At 47.3% G+C, this 27,334-nt stretch overlaps 1 protein-coding gene across 2 annotated transcripts in view; it reads left to right on the forward strand.

Annotated features, from left to right (window-relative positions):
- Pknox2 (PBX/knotted 1 homeobox 2) overlaps positions 1-27,334 on the forward strand; it is a 245,572-nt gene that overhangs the window by 697 nt on the left and 217,541 nt on the right. The window lies entirely within an intron of this gene.

The raw sequence follows: 27,334 nt of genomic DNA on the forward strand, positions 1-27,334 counted from the left end.
GAGCGGCGGGGCGAGGCTCGGAGCCACCGGCCGGCTCCAGCTTCTCTTTCTCCCGGCTTCCGGAGCTCTGCAGCCGGCGCTGCTTTGGAGCGGCTGGGAGCTGGAGCAGCCCCAGCGCTGGGGGCCGGGTGGCTGGCGTCCAGGAGCGGTGGCCGAGCCCTGCGGGGGCCTGGGGAGGCAGCGCGGGTGGGGGGGTTTGCCAGAGGATCCGTGGGGACTGGAGAAGACGAGTGGGGTCGGGGAAGCCGGGACCCCAGCAGCCACGCTCTGGGAGTCCTCAACTCGGGGTGGGGCGCGAATTTGTAGGGTCACTGGCTTTCCGCGGGAGAGTCTGGGGGAGGAGAGGGGAAGACAGGGAAGGCTTCCCGAGGGAGGCTTGGAAATCAGCAGAGGTCCCGGCTCCACAACTAGAAGAATTCGTCAGGGGAGGGGAAGGGGGACAGAAAGCTGTGGTTGAGGGGGGACGAGGGGAAGGGGAGGGGGCACGGGCCAGAGTCGGCCGCGCAAAGTTTGCGTTTCTTTCCGATGAGGCGAGGGGCTCTCCGGGCTCCCGGACCCGGAGAAGAACCGCGCGCCGTGGGCCACGCTCTTGGGGCGGGGTGAGGGGTGGGGGTTCGTCACGGGAGAGCCAGGGGTTCCCGCGCGACGGTGGGGGAGACCCCGGCTGGGAACCAGCCCTGGAGATTAGGACGATTGGGCTTCCGCTAAGGCAGGCTAAAGTTTGGGTTCTAGGACCCAGGCTGTTCTCCGAACCGGGACTGAAGGGCGGCGGAGGCCAGAGCGCCGGGGCTTGGAGGTAGGAGTTTGGGCCCCAGGATTAGGGCTGAGACGGAAATCGGAAGAATTTATTGTTATTATTATTATTATTATTATTATTATGGAATCGTGACACTTTTACTGGCGCCGTGGCTACGGGATTTGGGGGGATGGTCGCGCGCTCGGGTCGCGATGGGGAGTGGGTGGGAAAAGCTTTTAGGCAGGAGACTCGTGGTTGACTGGATGCACGTCAGGGTGAGCCCCGAGTGTCTGCTTCTTCTCCCCCGCAGCGACCCTGGAAGAGGAGGGAATTGGGGGGGGTGAGGAGGGGGGGTACCCGGGACCTAGGAGAGAGATTCTGGGGAGAGGGTCAAGCGAAGGGGCGTTCGGGGCGAAGCCGCGGGGCTGCGACCCCGGCGGCTCGGGCTGCGGGAGCCACGCGGGGCCCTCGGGCGCAGCTCGGCGGGGCCGGCGGGGCCCGCGGCCTGCGAGGCGGCGGGGGAGGGCGGGCGCGCGTTTCGAGGTGGCACCGCGGGCCGGCGGGGCGGGCCGAACCCCAGCCTTTTCTGTCCGGGGGAAAGGTGGGGGCGAGAAGAAGGAAGTTTGGGGTTCCCTTAGCCCACTTAGTCTTGGGACTTCTCTACAGCGCTATAGTTTTTTTTTTCTTTTAAAATTTATCTTTATTTTAAATACTTGGAAGCTTAAAAAAAATAAAATACCAACTTCGCCTTCTCGGCAGATTGAGCCAACACCCACCCGACACCCCAAGTCTGAGAAACGATGGTGGCCCCAAACACAACGGATACGTTCCCCCCCTGCGCCCCCGGCCCGCTCCCCGGCTAACCCTCCAGCTTGCTTGAGCTTTCCTCCTCGGCGATCTCAAGCTCCCGTGCTCAACCCACCTCCAAGCCAGCGCAGCCCCCGAGCCCGACCACCCTAACCCGGGCCCAGAAGGTCGGGACCGAGACTTTGAATGGCCGCGGCGGCGGCGGCGGGGCGCGGCGACCCGCCGGGGCGTCGGAGCTCCACGGCTGTTTGTTTTCCTGGCTTGGAATCCGGGCTCTCGCGCTCTCTCCCTCTCCTTTCGCTGCCTCTCGCTCGTCCTAAGGAGAGCTGGGGGCGGGGGGGGGGGGCGGACAGGAGGAGGGGGGGTGGGGGGGAGGAGGCTGTGACCCCGCAGAAACTCCCAGGTCACCGCCTCCCCTTTGTGAGCGCAGGAAAGCCCGGAGAAGGCGAAGCGGCCGCCCCTCGGAGCCGGGGGGTGCTGGAGATGGGCCCGAGCACCGAACGCAGGAAAAGTGTACCCAACTTGAGATTGGCTGGGTTTTGTTTTATGATCCTTTCTGGGAGTTTACTGCCCTGTGCTTTTAAGTCTATAGATTGCTTTAAGTTAATGAAAGTGCTGCTTTCAAAAATAAAAGGGGAGGGGTGCTTTTATGGGGCGGGAGTGGCAAATGCAGTGCCACCCTTTTACTCTCCCCCCCCACCCCCATGGGCCTGCTTCAGAAAGAGGGTCTGAAGGGAGGGGGTCTTTCCCCACCACGGGGAGGAATGGAAATCTATGTCTCGGTAACCCCAGGGAGACGCGTTTACTTCTTCCTCAGTCTAAATTTCATCTGCCCAGCATTTCCCGCGCCGCCCTTCCGTCCCGACTTCGGAATTGTTGCTTGATGGCTCCCACATCTCCCCCCTCTCCCACATTGCTCTAGGTGGGCCTGACCCTGGTCCAGTCCACGCAAACTGGATTTCAAGATTTCAGCCGGGTTGCCAATTCAAATGGCAGCTAAAATGTTTACTGGAGCCCTGGGGGAGGGGCTTTGCCATGCATTTAGTAAGATAAATGTGTTTAAATGGCTGGAAACCTTTCTAAGAAGGAACAAGGCAGGTTAATTTTTTAGTGCTCCCCACTGCCCAACCTTCCCCCACCTCTCGCATCCCCCCCCCAATCTATTTGGCACAAAAGGTGAGACAACAAGGGTTTTTTTTGTTGTTGTTTTTGGTTTTTTTGACTAGGTCCTAATACAGAAACTGCAGCAGAGTCCCGGCTGTGGCTTTGACCGCAATGTCATAACCATTTAAACTGTGGTTAGTTGTTCAAAGCTCAAAGCTTCTCCAAGCTGGGTTTCATTAACTCTACACCAGTTGCCTGGAAGTTCAGTAGCAATAAATTGTATAAACACATTTGAAGTAAGTTAGTGATGAAATAAAGAGAATTACTGTCTTGTGAGTGGAGAATCCTGAATTCATGGAGTTCTAGCTTAACTGGAAACATACCTTCTCTCCCTTGGCCTTGAAATTTATGGGTGTACAACACTGTGTGTTAAATTTCTTTCTGCCATGTCCATCTTCAACTTGGGGCTGTAATTCATTAGAGGCCAAAGCATGCCTAGAAAGCTAAAAGGCTGGGTTTTTAAGGGGGGGGGGGTGTGTCTCTATTAGCCAGATTTAGGAATCAAACCAAAGTGATCTCTCTGACTTTCATACCTTTCCTGATTTGTAAAAGTTAACATAAACAGCCCCAGAGCAGGGGCAAATTAGATTTTTTAAATGTGAGAGACTTAATAATACTGTGTTGTTAGCAATTGAAATTGTTTTTATTAAAGAAACAACCAATAAAATTTATAGGCTTCCAACATGTTGCAAGTTCTCCTTGCTATTTATTTAGCCCCACCTCCCCTTACTCCCTCACCACCACCTTTCAGAAATTTGATCTCCAATTTCAGACTTTTGTTCTGGAGACTTTTAATCTGGAGCACATTTTCTAAATTAGATGGAGGAGGGTGAGACATTCTGTTATAAGTTTTCTCTCCCCCTCCCCTTTCTTATTCTGTGTGGCACAAGGGCTTTGACGCTGTAAGATATATATAAATGTGTGATGCAATTGCTGGAGGTGACGGTCTGTGAAATACAGTGTCTGGATCCAACAAAATACAGATTCCAGGTGGGAGAGGGTGGATATGATACCATAGAGGAAAAACAGAGGAAGTTATATGGGAAATGAACTCCTCACGAGCCACCGTGAACCTTGAGTTAAGCTAAATGTACCACATTTTGTATGTGACACTTTCTGTGAGATCCGTGACTTATTGAAGATTGAATTATGTTGAGAAGCAGAATGTAGAGGCAGAGTTCTGCTGTCTGGTTCTATCTATGCACCATAATTAGGATTGTTGCAATGGGGCTTTGCTAATATAATTAAATCTAACACCCATGGGAAGGGGATGAAGGAGGCCAGGAGTGAGTGGTCAGTGATAAAGTTTTCGAGGTAGCAGAGCTAGTCTTTAGGCTGGAATTTGGGGGTTCTGGCAGCTTTGTCCTCTTATTACCTGGCTACAGTGGGTGTCCAGTTGCTGAAGGGTTCTTTATTTAAGCAGAATATAGAGCACACTGTTTTCACTAAGCTTTGAGGGGTAAAGGATAAGCATGAAGGAAACTCACTCTAAATGATAAAGAAAAGGGAAGAGTTTTCATCAGTGATGTTATATTTTAACATGTGCTTTCTCCTTTCCTGGCTCCCCAACCTAGTTCCTAAGAACTCTGAGCTGGAATTAGGGGCTCAAGCCTGTAATCATAGCTATTCAGGAGGCAGAGATCTGAGGGCAGTTCAAAGCCAGCCTAGGCAGGAAAGTCTGGTTTCCCACAACTCTAAGGAGATCTGAGAACTTTACATCTTTGAATTCGAAAATCTGTGATTCCGAAAACCAATTGCTTTATCCAGTGGAGCTGAGTTAGGGGAACTAGTCTGGTTCTTCTAATGGAGGCGCCTGGCATAACCTTTATGCCTGATGATTCCAGAATCTGGTTTCTCTTTATGCCATTGGGAATGAAGGCCTGGTTCTGAGTGGTGTGTGATATCCAGTCAGGTTGTGAGGATGGATGCTGGTTTAGCCTTAACCATAGTCTGGACCTAGCCTAGCAGTCTCCATGCTGGCTGATCAAAGCAAGTTCTGGGCCAGAAAGCCCCCAAAATTAAACCCGGCACTTGTACAAAAGTACATACTTGCTTGTAGACTCCTTCAGTTCCGGCGGCTGCCTGGCTTTGAAAAGCAAATCCTGACACCAGAGATGTGGCTCCAGTGGAATGCTTGTCTTTAATTTCCCTTAGTCTACTGGGGATTCTTGGGGTGGGGGTGGGGGTGGGAGTAAGTTTTTTTTTTTAAATCTCCATTCATTTTTTTTTCCAGCTAGCTAGTTACAGGCAAAAATCTCAGTTTCCATTTTGATTAAGAGTGACAGACAGCAGGGAGTTATACGATGGGGATAGAAGGAGTCATAGTTGGAGGGTAAAGTCCTTTCCAGAACTGTTCCAGAACCCCTAGGAAAAAGGAAGAACTCTACCCCGAGGACAGCACAGTACATCTCATGCCAGAAAGTAGAACTTGGGAAGAGCTTGTTGTCTTCAGGGAGACTGGGGGGGGGGAGGGGAGATCTGCTGTTTGGCTTGGATGGCCTCCCTGCCAGTCCTGCCTGCCTAGGTTTCTAATTACAAGCAGGGACATTTCTGCTAAGACCTATCTCACTAAAAACACATCCCTGTGTGTAAGAAGAAACCCTAAACCAGGCAGGATATTTTAAAACTGAAGCCATGAAGATTAGATTTAAGTCTCCACCAAACAGCTTCATTCTTCGTATTATTTTTGGCTGGAATGTGGAGAAAAGCAGCTGGCCCTCCTCCCCTACTCCCCCCAGACTCTTGAGGGTTCGGATGGATAGGGTTGGAGTGGGTGTCGTAACTGTTAGTTCTCTGTCTAGTAGGAATGTAGCCAATTTCATTGCAACTCATTCAAGGGGAGGGGATAGTGGGGTGGGGGAAGGAAAGGGTTGGAGAGGAAAGGAGAGGGAAAGGGGCAGGCTAGAGTAGGGGAAAGTGAGATGCAGAGGGGCCACAAAGTGATCCCAGAATTAGCAGATCGCAGAGGATGGAAAAGGCTTTTCAGTCTCCCTATCTTTGTAAAACCTAGCAGTTGCTTGTGTTCTAGCTGGCATTTGCTCTTCCATGCCTGACAAATCTAACCATTCTCCACAGGGCCTCTGGAGGAAATCTTCCTATATGGAGCCTTTTTTTTGGTGGGGGGGAATGGAAAGCAAGTAATGTCCCAAGACTTTTGGAGCTAGAGCCTAGAAATCTTGCCTCACAAGGCCTTGTCCTGCTTTGTCCTCCCCTACAGGGGAGAAGCACTCCTTTGTTCCTTTATTTGGCATATACTTATAGAGTTTTCTGTGTGTGCCCTACACAGATGTAGTTTCAGGGGGGGCACAACAGTAAAAAAACAAAATGTGATCACAAAGTCTGTCCATTAGGGACTTGCTTGTAAGGAGAGATAACTGAACCTTAGAATCAACCAAGGCGACATCTACACCCTTGCTCTCCTAGTTGCATGACTTTAGACAAATACTGGGGCTCGAACTCAGGTCTTCCAGTGCTTGCCTGGCTTTCTTTGCTCAAGGCTGGTGCTCTACCAATTGAGTCTCACCTCTACTTCTGGCTTTGGGCTAATTAACTGGAGAGTCTCATAGGCTTTTCAGCCAGATCTCTTCAAGATCTGAGGCCTCTCAGTCTTCAGAAATCAGCCTCCTGAGTAGCTAGGATCATAGATGTGAGCCACTAGCATCTAATTTTGCCTAACATCTTTGATCCAGTTTCCCCACCTGTAAACTGGGAACTCACAGTACCTAGCACCTAGGATCTTGGAGAGAATTCGAAAGTCCCTGGCACCATGTGTGTCACAGAAAAGAGATTCATTCCTGGCTCTCCTCACCATGTTATTTTAGAGCAAAGGATCAGCTGGTGGCTTATCCAGCTTCCTTCCCTTTCCTTCTTGCATCTCTAGAACAGGGCGTGGGTCATTTCTCAAGCCCTGTCAATAAGCATTGGACATTCAGCTGGCTAGCATTGGTGCCTGCCTGATGCAGACTTCTGGGAGGGCTGTTGCAGGAAATAAACCCCAGGACAGCTGCAGGTGAGGAATGCTGGGGGTGGTAAAGGGATATAACATACAAACTCAGGAAGAATGATGTACAGCTAGACAGAGGTAGAGAAAAGGAGACTACCAATTGTCAACCAACTTTGGCAACAGTGGGACAGGAAGATGGAGAGGAGGGAAACGCTGAGCAGGGTTTGGACTGACCAGAGGACTGGAGGGGGAGGGCAGAAACCTGACTCCTCAGTTCACCATGCTGTGGGCTCTGGGAAGCTAGGAGCAGCCCAGAACTACAAGGAAGATCTCAAGCCCCTCTGCCATCCCAGGTAGCTGGAAGGGGGCCAACTGCCCCAGAAGTCTCACAAAGGCCACCTTCGGGGATTAGGTTTTGTCACACAGAAGGGAGGATTTCTGAGGGAACATGCCTGTGAAGGGAACCTGAACCTTTGTCTCAATGGATACAACATAGATTAACGAATTAGTGCAGGGAGCAGCAAGTACTTCTCATTCCTGGCTACAACCCAGCTTCCCCAAGCAGAGACAGCAAAGACTCTAGGCTCATACCTTGGCCGTTTCCTCTCTGGGACAGTAAAGCTGAGCAATCTGGCATGGTTTGGATGGTGGAAAGAATAGGAATCATCTGTTTCAGAGTTGGCAAGTGACTTGCCCTCTCTGGATAGCATGTTTGCTCGCAGAGATTTCCTTCAGGCTCATTGTTCTGTGAATCAAGTGATTGTGTCCTAAATGAACATTCATTTGAAAGAGTTACTCCATGGTAAACCAACTCAAAGATCCTACTCCCAGTTACAGGCCCAGACTTTAGGCAGAGCTTTGGGCTCTGGGTTTCCCCTTGAGGATTTAAGGATAGGGTTTTACTTTCCTAATAGCCTTCTTGGAACAAACGGATATGTCCTAGCCAGAGAGATTAACTCTACAAGGCAACATTTTTCTTCTGAAGACTCACTGGCATTCTCATAAAAAGCAGTATTTCCTACTTTTGTTGAGTCAATCTGGCTTTGGGAGAAGAAACATAAGCTTTGATGTGAGACCCTCATTCTAACTTCTACTAAACTACATGTGCATATTACTGACCCTCTCTGAGCCTCACTTATCTTGGCTGTAAAGTGAAAATAACAATATTGCTATCAAGCATGCATAAGGGCTGTGAAAGCTCTAGAAAAACAATATCTACAAGTGCTTGCCGCACAGTAAGCTCATGGTGAACGTCAGTTTTATTTTCTTGCAAAGTTCCCTCTTGTTTGGGTAAAATGGCTATGGTTCCATAATTTTCCAGACAAGAGAAGCTGAGGCTTGGAGTAGCAAAAGTGGCAGGCTAGGATGAGAATGCAGGTGTGTCTGCCTGTTTGTGGGTGGAGCATATTCTTAGCATAGCCTAGGTATCTCTCTTGCAGGAATAGATGGTCCTTTCTTGTGCCTTATAGAGACTGAGTCCCTTGCAGAGCTCTGTGAGCTGCTTTGCTCTAGCTCTACCTATTTCTCTTCTGAGAATCCTTTCTGAAGGAACCAGTTCAACTCACCTTCCCCATTTACCCATTCTTTAGTCTGGCAAATGCTGGGGACAGCTATGGGCTGTTACAGAAATCAAAACCTTGGAGTTCCGCCGCCTCCTCCTCCTCCTCCTCCTTCTTCTTCTTTTTCTTCTTCTTCCCCTTCCCCTTCCTCTTCCTCTTCCGTAGTTCTGGAGCTTGAGCTCTGGACCAGGGTGCTGTCCCTGAGCTCTTTTTGCCCAAGACTAGTGCTCTACCACTTCGAGCTACAGCACCACTTTTGATTTTCTGGTGGTCCATAGGAGATAAGAGTCTCCCAGATTTTCCTGTTGGGGCTAGCTTCGAACCATGGTGATCAGCCTCCTGAGTAACTAGGCTTACAGGAGCATGTCACCTTTGCTCAGCTTTTTTTTTTTTTTTTTTTTTTTTTTTAACTTCTAGAAAGCCTTCTTCAAGACAGGGAGGTGTGGTAATGGCAGTGGCTGTGGGTGGCCACAGTAAAGGTATGGTTAGGTGACCTTCTGAGGTGAAGAGATTGATCTTGGTGGATTCATACCAGGTTGTCAGTTCATCATCCTGAGACATTACTCCAGAAAAAGATCAAAAAGCATTGAGCCCATAGGGTGCAGTTCTTACTAGAGTTGGGAATACAGTCTCCTTCTGTTTCAGGGTAACACAGTGAGTGTAGTGAAATGGGGTGGAGGTTGAGCCCCATCTGGGTTTTTCTCTAATGTCTTCTTTTTTGTTGTTATGTTGGTTATGTGGCTTGAACTGAGGGTTTGGGTGCTGTCTCTGAGCTGAGCTCAAGGCCAGTGTTCTACCACTTCGAGCCACAGAATTTTGGTTTTGGGGTAGTTAATTGGAGATAAGAGTCTCTTGAACTTTTCTTCCTGGGCTGGCTTTGAACTGCAATCCTCAGATCCCAGCCTCCTCAGTAGCTAGGTTTACAGGTGTGAGCCACCAGGACCTGGCTTCTCAAATGTGTTCAATCCAGCATTGCTGTTGTGCATACTTATCCTGAGTCCTGTGCAGGTCTGAATTTGATAGTGCTTCCTTCTCTCCAGAATCTGCTTCTACTTTCTCTGGCTGTGCATAAGTTTGACTTTAGACCCAGGCCCAGGAGACAGAAGACCAAAGAAGAGTCAGATTATGTGACACAATCTCTCTGTCTCTGTCTCTATCTCTCTTTCTCTCTGTGTCTCTGTCTCTGTCTCTGTCTCTGTCTCTGTCTCTGTCTCTGTCTCTCTCTCTCTCTCTCTCTCTCTCTCTCTCTCTCTCTCACACACACACACACACACACACACACACACACACACACACACACACACACAGAAAGAGTCAGTGTGTGCCCAGGGTCCTTGGTACAGGTGTTGTTCCCACTTCTGTGCTGACCCTGAGGACTTACAGGCACACCTTGAGCCTACTGTTCGTGGATATGCAATCCCTGTGTGGGTCTCTGTTCCTCAGACTTGGGGAAAGGAAACCAATCTGTGATCAAGCTGTGCTGCCTTGCACAGCTTCCCTGAGTTTCAGCATTCTTACTTACATTCAAGGCCTCTTCTAGGTCTACTATTCGATGATGCTGTGAGCTCTCTATGTTAAAATGTGCGTCCTGGTTCATCAGGAAGTCTGATTGGCTGAGGTGGTGGCATGCTCTGGGACATTCAGCCAATCAGTAGTGAGGTATGTCCATCCCCCCTCCCCCCCCAGTTAGGCAGGGACCAGAAGGTGTGTGTTTGTGGCAGCAGCTGAGTCTCACTTACTTGGATGCAGGCACCAGAGAAGCTCTAGTAGAGAGCTCCAATTTCAGACAGGACAGAGGAAAGGTCAGGCCTAGGAACCTGGAGATGTGGGAGCTTCAGGCTGCTCCCATGTGACCATAGTAGTGTCGAAGTGAGACTGTCTACCACACCTCCAGCCTTCCTAACTCTGGAGGGGATTGGCTAGACTCCTAGTAGGGCACTCCTGACCTGTAAGATGATTCTGGAGGAAAGCAGGGAGCTCACATGGATTCCTGCAGCCCACATCAAGGGAATTTAGCTCTGTGTCTTGCTCTGGGGAAGCCACCCTATGCATCAGAGTCTCTGCATGGCAGTAGGAGAGATGGGCCTCCAGATCCTTGTTGAGTTGGAATCCTGGTCTCTCAGACCAGTCATTTCTATTGGGTTGCATGGAAAAGATGGAAGAAGAGCCTCTTTTCCCACAGCACCATGGGGAGTGGTCCTTATCACTAGCAGGATGGAAGGCACTTCCCCTGGCACTCCTGTGGTGGTGAGCTTGTCTGATCAGGTGGACCTGGACTCTGGGAAGGGAGAAGATGGCCTGAAATGCTCATCCACCCAGAAAGACATGAGGAGCTCAATCCCAAGAGTCTTGAGATTGACAGGAAGCTGTGAGAAGCCCCAGCATAAAGGCCACAGACAGCCCTGAGTCTAGTCTGCTGAGCTGATCCAAGAAGGAAACTGAGGCTCAGAGAAGGCTCGCAGTGGGTTAGGAATAATTCTGGATATAATGAGCTTGCCTGAATCAGAGAGAGCTATGATTCTTAGGTAAAGTCTCTGGGTTTCTGTCTCTTCTTCCTACTGGACTGCATGCTCATTCTTCTTAGGGCTCTGTGACATCTAGGGCTATGGCTTGCATAGGCCTAGGGTGATAACAAGAAAGATGGAGTCAGATAGAAGAGAACAGGCCAAGGTTCTGGGGCTGGAGCCCCAACTTGCCTGGTACATGCTGACATCAAAACAACTGATGCTAAAGACATTTCCTGATGAGCCATGGAGGAGATGAAGCTAGTTATGTGTGTGGATGTGTTGTACACACGGTCCAAACATAAATGAAAGCGCCCACATCATCTCACATGTAATATGTGGGAGAGAAAGTGGTTTTGGCACCAACTATATGTTTCTTATTAGTTTAAAATAGAGCATGTACACAAATACACACTGCCACCCATACTCACTTGCGGCTTGATGACAACCGTGTTGACGTGATTAAATGCTGGCAGGGTGGATTTCTATGACTGCCTTGCTGCTGGGGCATGAACGGCTCCCTCTGGGATCCCCAAGAGCCTGGCAGGATTTTGCACTCCAGTTTTGAGTCAGCTGACCTGGCTTGTGTGCCTACTATGTGCCCTGGGCATTCCTTTCTTTTGTGTTTTCCCCATCAGATTCTTCATGGAAGGGCAATCTGGGGCCTGGGTGGGAGGGCAGAGATGCTAGCCTCTGTCAGACCCTATCAGCCTGAACCTGCCCTTAGCTTTACTCATTCCAGATGGTTTGTACAGAGCATTTTCTATGAGTCTGGCCCTGCCAGACCCTTGGATTGGTCTTATGCTAAATTTTGTTCCCCTGTGAGACCTTTCTCACCAAAGAAGAGGTGACCCAATTCCCTCCATCCCTGGCACTCCTTTTTGTCCCAAGGAGGGGACCTGACTCTCTTCTATACCTTTCCATCCAGGCTGCCTCACTGAGCAAGTGGCTGCTCCTCCCTCACTACCTCTTCCGTCCCCCATGTCCCCAGTTCCCATGCCACCATCCCACATCTCTTAAAGACCCACTAGAAAATGTGAGCGTCCCTTCCTGGTTCTTCCTGCAACCCAAGGTTGGCTCTGATGGCATTGTAGGGTGCAGGAAGGCGGGAGGGTGGGGGAGAGGGAATCTGGTGATGTTTGCATCCATATCCTACCCCAGTCTAATTTCTAGAAATTTCTGGTGGGTGGTAGCTGTGACTCCCGCCAGCCATTGTGGAGGGGGGGAGAGAGGGAGGGAAGGGACTGGAGGCATTAGAAAAGCCATTGGCAGACCTGGCCCTGCCTCTGTGCGGAAGGAGTCAACCTGACATTTTCTTTTGAGGACGTGGTACAGAGACCAAGGCTGTGTCTTCTCTTCGGGAACACTGAGGACCATTTGTGTGGATATTGCAATCTGGTAATTTGGAGGGAGCAGCGAGGAGAAACGGCAGGAGGAGGCCAAGAGAAGAGAAACGGATGGGCTGATCGTGGAGCCTATAAATCCTGCTGCATAAATAGGAAAAAGTCATTGATGTTCCTTGCCCCAGGGTCCAGGTGTCCTCTGTGTCAGCCAAGGGCATCTGCTCTGGGGCCAGGCAGGTAGTAATAAAGTCCTACCTCTGCTACCTGTGGCCTGGGGTCACGGGCACTGTTCTCATCTCCTTGTGCCAAAGCTTCTTGGCTTTTGTGTCCCCAGGATGACACTATCTCCTGACAAATAAGACTACACAGAGAAGCTAGGTGCTGGAGACTCATTCCTATAATCCTAACTACTCAGGAGGCTGAGATCTGAGGATCCCTGTTCAAGCCTAGCCCAAGCAGGAAAGTCTGTGAGACTTTTATCACCAATTAATCACACACACACACACACACACACACACACACTGAAAAAGAAAAAGGACAACACAGCAGATAGCCTTGTGCTATACTGGCCTCTAAAAGGTGTTCATATATGTGTGAGCTTCTTCCCGGTCACATCTTTCACTGTCCTCACAGAACTGGCCACAGATCCAGGTGCCCTTCAGAGGCAGAAAAGTGTGGGGCAGGAAGATCGCCAGCTGTGGGCTTCTCTGAGGGGCACAGCTGGAATAGCTGATTGAGGACCCAGAGTGGGATGGAACTTCCATGTTTCTGCTTCCCAGAAACAAGGAGGCAGAACTCTAGGGAGGGCTATGAATCAGAGTCTTTGAATCAAGGAATAAGGAAGGAGTTGTGAGGAAATGAAAATTTACAAAGTATCAACTATGTGTTTTACATTGAACTTGACATTGGCATTTAACACTCACAATTTGGTATCAAATCATAAGACGCATTTTGTTATTGTTGGTGGTGGTGGTCATGGGACTTGAACGCTGGGCCTGGGCACTGTCCCTGAACTCTTCATAAGAAACATTTTATCTTTGAGTGAGAGGTGTCCGAAGTAGTCAGAACAGGAGACAGCATCCCTTCATCTGTGTAGTGTGTGTGTGTGTGTGTGTGTGTGTGTGTGTGTGTGTGTGTGTGTGCTGGCCAGCACCTGGGCTTGAACTTAGGGCCTGAATGCTGTCCCTTCATTTTTTACTTTTTGCTCAAAGCTAGAACCTTGCTATTGGGGCCACAGCTTCACTTCTGGCTTTTTCTCTGGTTAATGGGAGATAAGAGGCTCATGGACTTAGGTCTGGGGTAGCGACTGGGGCACAAGTAGGTGAATCACAGTTCCTGGGGAGAGCTTGGGTGAGAAGCTGAGAGGAGCCTTCTGCTGAGATCTCAGCACAGATGGAGGTCGGGCTCCTCGCAGGTTGCTCAGTCTGTCGCTGTGTGTGCGCCCGAGCCTGGCCTGTAGCAAGTGCTTTGTAAACATCCAGTGCATAGATGAAGTTTCAGGCGAGCCCCTCGCAGTTTGTGGGCTCCCAAGTCCAATGTCTCTGCTGAAATCAAACAGCATTCCTGGCCCTTACTTCCCAGGATTGGTTGGGTGTCCTCAGCCCCATTTCTAGGCTGTTCCTAGTGGCTCAGAGCCTCTGTCTGAGGAGGGGCTGCTGCAGCAGCGCCTAAGCACATTTACAGCTACAGGGTCTGAGTCAGAGAGAGATCTGGTTCTCTAGGTTCAATTAAATTCTTAGGACCTCTCCTTTCTATCGTCCTTTATATGGGAATGCCTATTTTATAACCTATATAAAATTTCTGTTTATAATAACATTTTAATCACTTTAAGTGTACAATTAGTGACAATGGAGACCTATTTCCAAAACTCTGATTGCCTCAGATACACTGCACCCATAAAACAATTACTTTGCCTTCTTCAGCCTCGCTTCAAGTTTACTCCTTTTTTGTGATATTAAGGATCAAATCTAGGTCTTCATGTACTCAAGACAAATATTCTACTGTTGAGGTATAGCTCTGCGTCTGGGTTCTGGTAACTTCTAATTTACTTTCTGTCTCTGAATTCGACTTCTGTAGACTCCTCATGTGAGTAGAATCATAATGTATTTGTCCTGTTGTGCCTGGATATTTTACACATGAAGATTTTATTCATCTCTGTTGTAGCATATATTTCAATCATCTTTATGGATGTATAATATTCCATTGCATGTGTACATATATAATATAATACAAATGTTTATATATACATATATAATCTTGTGCTTTATCCATTTGTCTGTGTATAGAGAACTGTGTTGTTTCCATCTTTTGTTTATTGTGTATACTGTTACAGAGAATATTGGTGGGCAGGTATTTGTTGGAGTTCCTGTCTTCAGTTATTTTAGGTGTAAACCTAGGAGTAAGATTGCTGGAAACTATTTAACTTTTTAAGGAACCACACAACTGATTTCCATTGTAACTATACCATTTATATTTCCATTGAACAAGCATTCTAAGTTTTCCACATTCTGTCCAGTGTGTGTGTGTGTATGTATTCGCTTTGGTAGGTGCAAAGTGCTATTTCATTGTGATTTTGCCTTGAATTTTCCTAACAATGAATGTTGACTATCTTTTCATGTTCTTATTGTCTATTGTATATCTTCTTTGAAAAAATATCTGTTGAAGACCGATTTTGTGTGTGTGTGTGCGCGTGCGTGTGTGTGTGTGTGTGTGTCAGAACCAGGACTAGGACTTGAACTCAGAGCCTGAGTGCTGTCTCTTAGCTTTCTGCTCAAAGCTAGTGCTCTATCATTTCAACCATAGCTCTACTTTGGGCTTTTGGTAGCTAATTGGAGATAAGAGTCACTTGGGTTTGTCTGACAGGGCTGGCTTTGAATAGTGATCCTCAGATCTCAGCCTCCTGAGAGGCTAGCACTATGGATGTGAGCCACCAGTACCTGGCTTCCTATTGGATTTTTTTTTTTTTTTTTGTGGGTCATGGGGTTTGAACTCTGGGCCTGGGCGCTGTCCCTAAGCTCTTCAGCTCAAGGCTACTATCCTACCCCTTGAGCCACAACTCCACTTCCCATTTTTTAGTGATTAATTGGAGATAAGAGTCTCTCAGTCTTTAGTGTCTGGGCTGGCTTTGAAGCACGATCCTCAGATCTCAGTCTCCTGAGTAGCTAGGATTACAGGTATGAGCCACCGTGCCAGCTCCTATTGGAGTTTTGATAGAGATTTCATTCAATTTTCAGTTATCTTTGAGTGTTTTTGACATCTTGACAGTATTATGTCTTCCTACTCATGAATATGGGATATATTTTTATTTATTTTGGTCTTCATTATTTCCAACAATATTTTGTAGTAAATCTTTCACCTCCTTGGTCAAATATATCCTTAAAGATTTTTTTTCTAGTCCTGGGGCTTGAACTCAGGGCCTGAGCACTGTCCTTGGGCTTTCTCAAGGCTAGTGCTCGAGCCACATCACCACTTTCAGCTTTTTTTTTTTTTTTTTTTTCTGTGTATGTGGTACCAAGAAATCAAACCTGGGTCTTCCTGCATGCTAGGCAAGCACTCTACCAGTAGGCCAAACTCCTGGCCCTCCTTAAAGATTTTGTTATTTTAGATTCTATTGTAAATAAACTTGCTTTTATAATTCTCAGATAGATCACGCAACTAATTTCTGTGTCTGCTCTTACACCTTACAGTTTTGCTGTTTATGTTTATTAATATTCTACTGGCTTCTTGGAAATTGGGAGTTTTCTTACATAGGATTATGTCATCCCTGGGTAGAAATAATTTTCCCTCTTTTCCATCCAACTAGGGTTTCTTTTATTTATTTATCCCCTATTTATTTATTTATTTTCCTTGTCTAATTACTCTGGTCACAACTTCTAGTCAGTGTTGAACAACAGTGATGAAAGTCTGCATCTTGTCTATTTTTTTATCCTAGGGGGAAAGCTCTCAGTCTCTCACCATTGAGTATGGTGTTAGTTTTTATATTGTTCATTTGTTGACTGGCAGCTCCTATGGGGTGGGTTGAATGGGCCTGGGAATACCCTAAGTTTTGGTTACCTCACAAATAGGCATCTTCTGACCGAGAGTCATGTTGTAATGTTTGTCTTGTTCAGAGAACATATCCTTTAATGAGAATATCAATTTCATGGCAGCACTAATCACACTAGTGAAATGTCAGCTGAGCTAAAACCTAAACATTTAAGCACCTACTATGTTGTGGTCACTTTTATTGTCTTATTTGCTCCAACAACAGTTTTTGGAAACAGGTCTTTCATTTTCCCCATTTAATGTAAGAGGTGAGAAAATGAATGCTAGGAGGTGAGGTGTTTCACAGAGCTGGTTGGAGTTCCTAGGAGGGTCAGTGTAAGCAATATTTCCTGCTTTGTAATTTGACTTGGTTCCTTGTCCAGTAATTCTCATGGGGAGGAGACAGGATAGCCTTTCTTTGTGGGGTGCATCAGACTTACCCAGGGGCTGAAGGAAGACAGGGGAAGACTTTCTTAACAATACTGGGCTACCCTTGGCCCAGTTTGGTAAAAATAGGACCACTTCTGGAGTCTTTTACCCTCTTTGGAGAACCATTGCCGTGAGGATCCACGGTGAGGTAAACAAGAGATGGACATTTTTGTCAAACTTCAGGACTGTGTAGTGGCAACAAGGATGACAGCCTCTGCTAGCCACAACTCTTCTCTATTCAGTGCTGCTAAATCAGTCAATTTGACTTCATCAGAAAGCTCTAAAGGTGAACTCTTTCTGAGGATGGGGAGCAAATACTTTTCCAGCAAGAGGTGGCTGGGCCTGGCAACTTTTGTCCCAGCCCCAAACCCTTCTACCATTAACTCAGGCGTAATCCACACTTTGAGGGAGATCAGCTTTATCAAGTGAACTGCATAATTCATAGCCAGTGGTTAGTTTCTGCCTCAAATTTCTGGGTCAGTAGAAATTGTTTGACAGTAGAAACTGTTTGAATCATGTCATAAGACCCAACTACTGGATGGTAAGTCTGTCCCTCCTCCCTCTGTTTAAAAGATTTGTGGACCTAAGTCTGGGTCAAAAATTGATTGGAGGGGCCAGGAGTTTGGCTTAATGGTAAAGTGCTTGCGTAGCATGCACGAAGACCGGGATTCGATTCCTCCATACCACATACATAGAAAAAGCCAGAAGTGGTGCTGTGATTTAAGTGGCAGAGTTACTAGCTTTGATTAAAAAAAAGCCCAAGGCCAGTGCTTAGGCCCTGAGTTCAAGTCCCAGGACTGGCACAAAAATTTTTTTAAAAATTGATTGGCAGGAGTCTTCAGGTTTTCTGAGTTCTGGTGCCAGTTACTAATCCTTAGGAAGGGCAGGACACAACAGATGTTTCTGCAGACAATCTTCTTGGTGGACTCCTGTATCTGAATTTCAGATTGACTTTGGGCATAGGGAAACTGCGTTTTTGCTTTCATGAGATATATCTATTTTAAGGTTGCCTTGCCTCTTTCTTTTGACCCCATTTTGCTACACTTGAGTTGACTGAAGTGGCATGCATGGATTCGTTTCCCTGTGTTTTTCATTCTGTCCTGCTGGGAGCAGAGTTTACTGAGTCCCACTCCCAAAGTTGACCATCCTGATGTCATATTTAAGTTTATTGCCCATCTTAGAGTCATCAGGTCATGAGATTTCTCTGAGCTGCAGAGAGTCCCAGGGACAAACCCATCAAGAAGGACTTCTATCGAATGTTTAAGCACATTCTTTTTTTGCGGGGAGGGGGGAGGGGGATGGAGGGGGGGGTCATGGGGCTTGAACTCTGGGCCTGGGCACTGTCCCTGAGCTCTTCGACTCAAGGCTACCATCCTACCCCTTGAGCCATAGCACCATTTCCGGTTTTCTGGTGATTAATTCGAGATAAGGGTCTCATGGACATTTTAGTGCCCAGGCTGGCTTTGAACCGTGATCCTCGGATCTCAGTCTCCTGAGTAGCTAGGATGACAGGTATGAAACACTCTGCCTGGCTGTTTAAGCACATTCTTATAAGCAAACATAAGCAGGAGCAGAAGGGGAGCCAGTTCACTTCCTACTCCCCGACAGTCTCCCTCTTTAGATTAAACCCAGTAGGTCTCTGTTCTACATGCAGTTTAACAAATACTTGTGTAATAATTTGGATATGGGGTTCTCGTCAAAGGAGTCAGGATCTGTTCATCCACTCAAGGACATAAACTCCTCCAATCCCTGTTTCTGGCAGGCAGGTACCCCTTCTTCCTACAATCTACCTTTTCATCCAGCAACTCCCATATTTGTTTCTGTCTTGCAGGCTTGAGATTTTGGAGCCTTCCTCTGTCCCTCTCTTTTATTCTTTGATGGAATCATGTCACTTTCCCTCTTTTCCCTTTGCTCAGGACAGCTGGGGTTGAAGTTTATCTTTTGTCCTTAGCATGATTGAGAATAGCCCTCCTTCCACCCTCAAAAAGGTCCAAGTTCAAGCAGTAAATGAAATGCTTAGCTGGTGTTCACCTATCACAGACCAAGGCTACCTTTCTGTCAATGTCAGGCATGCTACTAAATTCTCACTGCCACCTCCCAAGTTCCAATGCCATCACCTCCTGCTGGATTACTGCGATTACCTTCTCTCTAGTGTCCTTATTTATGTGTCTCACTTCTAATCCACTCTGCAAATCAGTGGCTGATTAATTCTCTCAAAATACAGCACTTTGCTGCTCACCTCATTGCATTCTTGCTGCTTACAGAATACCATTCGAGCATCTTAGTGTGGCACTTAAAATCCTCACTTCTGACCTAAAATCTCTGCCTTGGTGGCTACTGTTCCTTCTTCTGGTTTCTCAGCATGGAGTCTCATTCTACTCTAATTGGTCGTTGTGCTTGTTTGTCCCCTGACTTTGCCCTGTGATGGCCACCTGTGAACATTTGTTCAATGAGGGCACACTTATCCCGGCTATCCCCATCCATGCAAATCTGTGCTGGCATCCTTCTAGTTCAGCATTAATTTCCGCCTTGTAGACACTGCATTCTTGACCAGCCCATCCCTCCGCACTCTCCCCTCCTTCGAACTGTTCAGCCTAGAGCAATTATTGCCTGCACAATTCATTTGGCATCTAATCATGTACTGCCTCATGACTTTTCATAGATTGCTGTCTTGAACTAGGGCTGAAAGTCTTTGCTGTAATTTCACTTTTTGTTCTTATATGCCAGTCTCCCTGGTGTGACTGCAGGTTCTTTGAGGAGGAGAGCTGTGCCTTCTGTATCTGTAGGTTGCTTATGGTACCATGAAGTGCTTAGAAGGTCTAAAATAAATGCTTAAAAAAGGTCTATTTTGGGGGATGTCAGACTAGAAAGAACCTTCTTCTAGTCACATGGATCAACTTATTGTTTTGTGAATGACAATGAAGAAGAGGAAGGAAGAAGAAAAGGAAGAAAGGGGGAAGGAGGAAGAGGAAAAGGAGGAGCAAAGGGGAGGGTAGGCAGGAAGAGGAAAAAGGAAGAGTAATTAAAGGAGGAAAAGGAAGAGGAGGAGGAAAAATAGAAAAGATGCTCCGATTCCTGGCTGATACAAGTGGAAGATCCAGGCTTCAAATGCTGATCTTGTCGTTCTTAGCCCAGGGTTCTTTCCTGTGTGTAGCTTTTGGTTTGTGATGGATTGCATCCATTTTCAATGAGGAGTAGGAACTCAGAAGCTGGAGGAAAATGAGTAAAGCAGGAAGAAGTGGGGCATGACCTTAGCAAAGTCCCAGAATTGGAAACTTCCTTCCAGATAGCAATGAAGCCAAGAGAATGCCTATGTGAGAGAATTGTGGGGAAGGAACAAATCAATAAAGATCTGCCTGGTTAGAATTTGGGGCTTGAATAGTAAGATTTTGTCTTAGGGCTCTTACCTTCCAGCCCCTTGGATGTAAATTCCATCTGTGACTTCTTCTGTTAAGAAATGGTGAGGTGGAGTGGGGAGCAGGTGGCCAGCTTGGGGGGCTGGGATAAGGCGTGGGAAATGCCTGCTCAGAAGCAGCTGGTCACATTGGCTTTGGGCTGTCATGAAATCCGACTTCAGTGATATTGCAAAACGTCACCGGTAATGCTGTTATATATAGCTTTCAACTTTAATAAGGTGTTGCAAAAACTACGAAAATACATCTAACCAAAAACACATTTCACTGGAAGCTTGATCTCCAATCCCTTTCTATTGCTCCTGTGTGGTGCTCTGTGCCAGCAATAGAGCTGTTAAAACACAATGGAAGGTGGGTAATTGCGCATTATACGGCTTTTGTTTTCCGTTATGAAATATCGACATCCTCAAAGAGAGTGGGATTATTGTGGTGGAGGAACTGAGAGAAAACCTGAGGGGGGGGGTGAGATAGGGAGGGGAGAGATCTGGGCACACGTGGCAGAGCAGAGGTCTTTTGCTCTTGTCCTTCTGTGGGTCTCTTTCCACATCTGAATTGCGTAACCAGGAACCCGAGGGAGAAATAGGCACATCTCATTGGCATGAGGAGACTTTGATTGATCGTCAAGGGTGGCAGAGGACTCTGGGATCCAGACATGGTGGTGACAGGTGAGCAGGGACAGTGAAGAGTGTGTCTGAAGACCCCATTGGGAGATAAGGCCCAATTCAGCCAGGAACCAGGCATTGGGGATCATTTCCCAGGAAAAACTGGGCCAGTGTCCTCACCCTGGATAACTGGGGATCCTGGCTCTGGGGAAATGGAGCTCACAGAAGTGCCCTCTGCCTAAGGTATTTTGTTCCAACAAATAACACAAAATTGTGGTCGCAGCTCTCTTTTATCAGTGCACTGTGGAAGGGTTTTGAACACAATTTTTTTTCACTTGATTCTTATAATTGCCCTGGACGGAAGCTATCATCCCATTTTCAGGATAAGGCACTGAGACTAAATAGGAGACTCTTGCCTCGGTGGCCAAGACTCCAGCTTTACCATTTCTACAGCCATGGGAAGGACCACTTGGCAATCATAGTGGAAGCTGGAGTTGGCTTAAAGGAATAGGTCTTATTGGTTGAATTGGCTAGAAAGTTGCTCTGAGCTCTTAGGCCAAGGACTGTGTGAAGGAAGATTGCCCTAGGGTAATCCATGAGTCTCTGGACTCCTCACAGGTGAGCCACTTGCTGAGACAGTGCAGCATTGCGGGGCCTGCCATTGAGTTTGAGGGACAGCCGGTCTCTCTAGATGGATTACACTTGGTTTGCTCCGAAGGCATTTATGGCTTTATAAAGCTCTTAAATTGGCTCTTTTCCCCCCTTCCAAACATTTCTTCAAGCTTACAAGGCCAGTTTTAGAATAGCAATTACCAGCTCCAATATCCCCCAGCAAACTCATGCTGTGCTGTTGTATATAAACTGCTTGGGACATTTGTAATGCTGCCACCCGGCGTATCTGCAGGCAGAAAGCCCCCCATCTCTAACCAAGGAATGCTGCAGAGGCCCTTTCTCAGCCTTAATTTATGGGCCACATAAAACTCTGTGAAGTTGCCCTGCATCTTTCTCAGGCAAAGTTGAAGCTTTTTTACTGTTTCAAGCTGCTAATTTTTTCCATTTAAAGCCAGCCTTCTGTCCGTGCCAGTGTGCATGTGTGCATACAAGTTGGCCACTTTCATTTATGTCCCTCTTTTCTCTCTCAGTAATGCTGAGAATGTACAAATGTGTGCAGAATATACCGTTCGTTCTTCCTTCTTTCCGAAGCTTGGCTACTTTGGTCCTTTCTCAGAGTACCGCTGTTCAAGTGAAGTGGGGAAGTGCAGGCACAGAGACACATAGGCCAGGGATCCTGTGAATGCAGGGCAAGGGTCCTTGCTTTGAAGATGAGGGGTTTCGTGAAAGGGCGCACTTGTGGGGTACAGAGGATAGGTAGTTTGGCAGGGATTTCCGATTAAGGGCTGAAATGAAATACCTTCTGCCCATCTAGTCTTTGTAAGCCTCAGTTTCCCCAGTTGCAGGATTGGAGTAGGATTATAAATTTCTCAGTGGGGTGTTGTGAGTTTCAGGCATGCTAATGACTGTAAAGACTCTTCATAAGGGAAGGCAATATCTGAGGGCTGGCTGGAAGCTATTCCAAGCTCTCAACTGCTGGCAGGGCCCCCTAGGAAGGGGAACAGCCAAGAGCAATGTGATGTCTCAGGGTTTTCCAAAGTCAAATGGAAATGCCTTTGCATGAGTCCTGCCTCCCAGTCTCCAAGGAGCCCTGAGCCCAAAGTTGTTGTGTAACGCCGGGTGGGAGACAGAGCTCTACATGCTGTGTCTGATTTCTTTTCTTTTCTAAAAATTACCTTTAGGTAGTTGCACAAAGAACTTGCCACTTAACAAAGCAGTTTATGAATGCACTGAATCTTGATCAATGTCATCCCTTTCGACATTCTCGCCCATCCCTTCCTTGCCCACCCCTTCCCTCACTCTTCTTCATTTTGTAGGACATACATTGGATTCTTATCTGCGTTTTCCCCGCTCTTCATTCATCTATCACTTTGCCCTTGACCTCATCTCACCTCTTTCAAGTTCCTGCTTCCTGGAGTTTTAGTTTGTTGAACTTGGATATTGCCATTCTGAGGAATTACATTATTTGAGATCTCCTTTGACTCTAGCATATTTCAGTTAATACATTTGTATACACTTGCATACCATCAAACGTATTTATGTAAAAGTTCATAAGCTAAATCTAGCCTCATCTCAATTAATAAAGGGGCTATTGAGCTAAAGAGAGTCTTCTTAGAAAAAGAAGCAAAAATGGCTAATAGACACATGAAGAAATGTTCTACACCTCTGGCCATAAAAAGAAATCAATTCAACAATTTAAAACAACATTGAGATTCTACCTTACCCCAGTTAGAATGCCATTATCAAGATGCTGGTGAGAATGCAGACTAAAGGGAACCCTAATACATTGTTGTAGGGAATGTAAACTTGCTCAACTGATTCCTTCCTCCCTCCCTCCCTCCCTCCCTCCCTCCCTCTTCCTTATGCCAATCCTGGGGGGCTTGAACTCAGGCCCTGGGCACTGTTCCTGAGCTTTTTTTGCTCAAGGCAAAGCACTCTACCACTTGAGCCACAGCACCACTTCCAGCTTTTTTTTCCTGTTTATGTGGTCCTGAGGAATTGAGCCCACGGCTTCATGTATGCTAGGCAAAATACCCTACCACTAAGACATATTCCCAGCCTCAGCCAATTTCTTTCTCATTTTTCTTTCCTTTTATTTGTGTTGGTAGTAGAGCTTATTATTATTAGTAGTAGTAGTCGGTCATGGGGCTTGAACTGCTCCTGAGTTCTTCAGCTCAAGGCTACCGCCCTAACCCCTGAGCCACAGTGCCACTTCCAGTTTTCTGGTAATTAATTGGAGATAATTGGAATTTCGTGCCTGTGGTTGACTTTTTAGTGCCTGGGCCTGTACTCTGGGCCTGGGCATTGTTCCTAAACTCTTCAGCTCAAGGTTACCACCCAATCCCTTGAGCCTCAGCGCCACTTCCTGTTTTCTAGTGGTTAATTGGAGATAAGAGTCTCATGGTCTTTAGTGCCTGGGCTGGCTTTGACCCACAATCCTCAGATCTCAGACTCCTCCGGAGCTGACAGACGTGAGCTCCATAGTCATTCCTTTTTTTTTTTTGCCAGTCCTGGGCTTGGGCTCAGGGCTTGAGCACTGTCCTTGGACTTTCTCAAGGCTAGCACTCTACCACTTGAGCCTCAGCACCACTTCCAGCTTTTTGCTATGTATGTGGGGTACCAAGGAATCGAACCCGGGTCTTCGTGCATGCTAGGCAAGCACTATAACCACTAGGCCAAACTCCCGGCCCCATAGTCACTTCTTGAAGGCTCATTTCCCAGCGCTATTTCATCAACGATTAAGTTTCCAACCCAGGAGCTGTGGGGATACATTCAAACCATAGGAGGCCATGGCTGGGTCAGAACAGCATTTGGAATTAGCAGATTGGCGCTTGCCTGTGCAGAGACAGAGCTGGAGGGACAGCTGGGAATATCTCTGGTGATCTTAAAGCAGGTCATCTCTGCTCTCTCCCCACCTGTCTTTCACATAAATGGTGGCCACCTCAGCTTGGAAGCCCCAAGAAAGGTTAGCTGTTTCTTTCTTACAAACCACATCACAGCAACAGTCTGTTTTCTGTGTAGCCCACAAAGACAGGCCATTTGGTAGAGAGAAGCTTGGGAGGGACTGAGCATCTCTTGACTGTGTCTCTCAATACCACAGTCAGGGTTTAGACCTCCAGTCCATGCTTTTGGTAGTTGGGGTTCTCATGCCTACTGGCCCAGAAAAAGGTGGAAAAAGAGACGAGCAGTTCAGGGCTCAGGGTGGAGTCCTCACATGGAGAAAATCAAATGGTCTCTCATCATCTCCATAGCAATTTTTTTTTCTCTAGAGAGAACAAAGAATTTTTTTTCCCTGTATTGGTGTTTGAAGTTAGGTCCTGCTAAGCAGGTATTCTACTACTGAGCCATATCCCTAGCCCTGTTCTTTTTTGTGTGTGTGTCTGTTGGTTGTGGGGCTTGAACTCTGGGCCTGGACACTGTCCCTGAGCTCTTCAACTCAATCAAGGCTAATATTCTACCACTTGAGCCACAGAGACACTTTCAATTTTCTGGTAGTTAACTGGAGATAAAAGTGTCACAGACTTTTGTGCCCGGGCTGGCTTTGAACCATGATCCTCAGATCTCAGCCTTCTGAGTAGCTAGGATTACAGGTGTGAGCCACCAGCACCTGGCTAGCCCTGTTTCACAATATTTTAAGATATAGTCTTGTTTCCAGCTTGGGCCTAGGTCTGGAATGTGATCCACCTATTTTAGATTTCCTGCTGTTGGCAGGCGCGTGCTACTGCATCCAGCTTTATTCTCTTAGGACTTTCAGGGCTGAAAATGCCGAGTGTAGCGCATACCAGACCTGGCTGCTGGACTTCCAGATGGCAACTGGGGCAGAGGCCAAAGAGTCTCATTGCAAAGGCATTTTGTTCTCCACTGTCACAATCATTAGTCACATGAGGACATAAAGTGAAAAGATGAGTGGAGATTCATTTTTGAGGGTTGGAGGCAGGAGAGGGAACAGAAGTACCAGGCTAGCTTGCTCTTTCCTTAGCTTACCCTTAGTCTGGGCCTCCCATGTCTGTACCATCTTACCAAATAGTAGGATTTACAAGTTTCTGGGGCTAAAACACAGGGACATCATCCTTGACTTTGACCCTGCTCTCATTTCCATGAAGTACAATTGTAGGTTCTGTGAATTTGATTTAGGACAATACTTTTTCTGGGCCTGGGCACTAACCTGCGCTCAGGCTAGAGCTTTATCACTTGAGCAATAGCGCCACTTCTAGTTTTCTGGTGGTTAATTGAAGATAAGAGTCTCATGGAATTTTGTGCTTGTGGTTGACTTTGAACTGAGATCCTCAGATTTCAGCCTCCTGAGTAGTTAGGATCACAGGCTTGAGCCACTGGTGCCTGGCTTATGACCATGTTTCTTTCCCCAGGTCATCATTCACGTAGACTGCATCTTTCTCTTTGCTTGTCCAGCCCACTACAATGCTTCCAGTTGACTTCTTGATTTCCCTCTTGTCCTCATCTCTTGCCTACACTGAAGCCAGTGGTCTTTCACACCCTACATTTTCTTTTCTTTCTCTTCCTGCCGCTGTTTTTGTTGGTATGGGTCTTGAACTCAGGGCCTGGGCACTGATCGCTGAGCTTTTTTGTTCTAGTCTAGTCCTCTGCCACTTTAAGCCAAAGCAACACTTTGGTGTTCAAGAGTTAACTGGAGATAGACCTTCTTGCTGGGGTTGGATTTGAACTGTGATCCTCAGATCTCAGCCTTCTGAGTAGCCAGGTTTACAGGAACAAGCCATCAGTGCCTAGCACATGCTGATATTTACTTCATTGAGACTAGCACAGTGTGCACTTTCTTATTTATTTGCATGATCTGGAATTTATTATCTTGCTTGCCTATTAGATGCTTTTCAGAAGGTCAAGGTCAGGGTCTGGATTCGTTGCATCTCTAGTGTCCTTGATAAGGAACAGATGGCAAATAAATAAATGACCCTGGCAGAATACTTGTTTGTATGCCTTCTCTTGCCTCTGTTGCCCTTATTTTGTGCAGTGGATAGACCTCTTTTATGCCCGATGATTCTAGCACCAGTCCATCTGACCTTGTGGAGTGAATTGTGAGCCTTGGAAGTAGAGGACTTGACTGGGATCCCTTAATATCTGGAGAGACCACTGTTCTTAGATGTAACTGAGGGGCTGCCTTCTGTGGACCTCATTCCTCATCAGACCTTCTTGCTGGTATGTCAGGACACTGAGAGTTTAGGTTAGGGATAAAAGAAAAAGACAGGTTAATGGTTACATTCTTGTTCCTCCTTCTGGAGGATGGGGAGGCTGCTAAGGACACTGGGATAAAGAACCCTTGTTGCTGCCACACAATGCCCAGGGAGCTACTGGGTACCTCCATGAGAGATACTCAGTGCAGCCCAGACTTTCTCATATGTTGCCAGCGGTGGGGGATGGGGAGAAAGCAACCTTTTCCCCCTCTCTGCCTACCAATATGCTGGGAACTCCCAGAAGATATGGAAATGTCCACAGAGAATGGCCAGAGAAAAATAAACAAAGCTCTGGGGAAGAGAGGGGTGGACGATGCAAGGATGGCATGGTGCCATGTGACTTGCCATTTCTGTGTGCCCCCACCCCAGCTACATTCTACATTCTCCACTTGGGGAGGAAAGTGAGATTGCGCCACCTGTGTGGCTGCCAAGCTAAAGCCCATCTGACAGATTTGACTGGGGAGTGGAAGTATGACAGCTGGAAAATGATTATTTTTCATCTTACAGCATCAGCAAAGTCCCTGATTTAGCCCCTTCCCTCTCTCCTATTATTAATGGCCTGGCCATGGGGACTGAATTCCTCCATCTCACTTCCTTATGGATTTTCTTCCACAGCCTTGTCTTGACTACTTCAGTTGCTTCTGCCATGTAGGCATCCTTACCCCCTACTCCTCAAGAGCCAAGCTAGATTAGTAGGAGTCCAGGGGCTGGGGAAGACTATGTGTTTGGGGTGGGGGTAGGGTTTGGCCAGGGGGTAGGGGGTCGAGAGCTGCCTTGTGGCTGCCGGGTGGGGTCTGGCAGAGTCCCAACCTCTGGCTGTGACATACAGCCCCCTTCATGGAACCAGACAGAATTAAGCCTTTTGTTTCCTGTTTGCTAGGCTGGCTTAAAGAAAACACAGAGGGTCCATGCGGCTGGGGCTCCCAACAAGACGGCCTTTGTATTCATTTAATTAATCAGTTAGCCGAGGGAAAGGAGAGGAGGGAAGTTCA

Source organism: Megascapheus bottae, chromosome 27 (genome assembly GCF_031878675.1).
Source record: "Megascapheus bottae isolate mThoBot1 chromosome 27, mThoBot2.hap1, whole genome shotgun sequence".
NCBI classification, from domain to species: domain Eukaryota; kingdom Metazoa; phylum Chordata; class Mammalia; order Rodentia; family Geomyidae; genus Megascapheus; species Megascapheus bottae.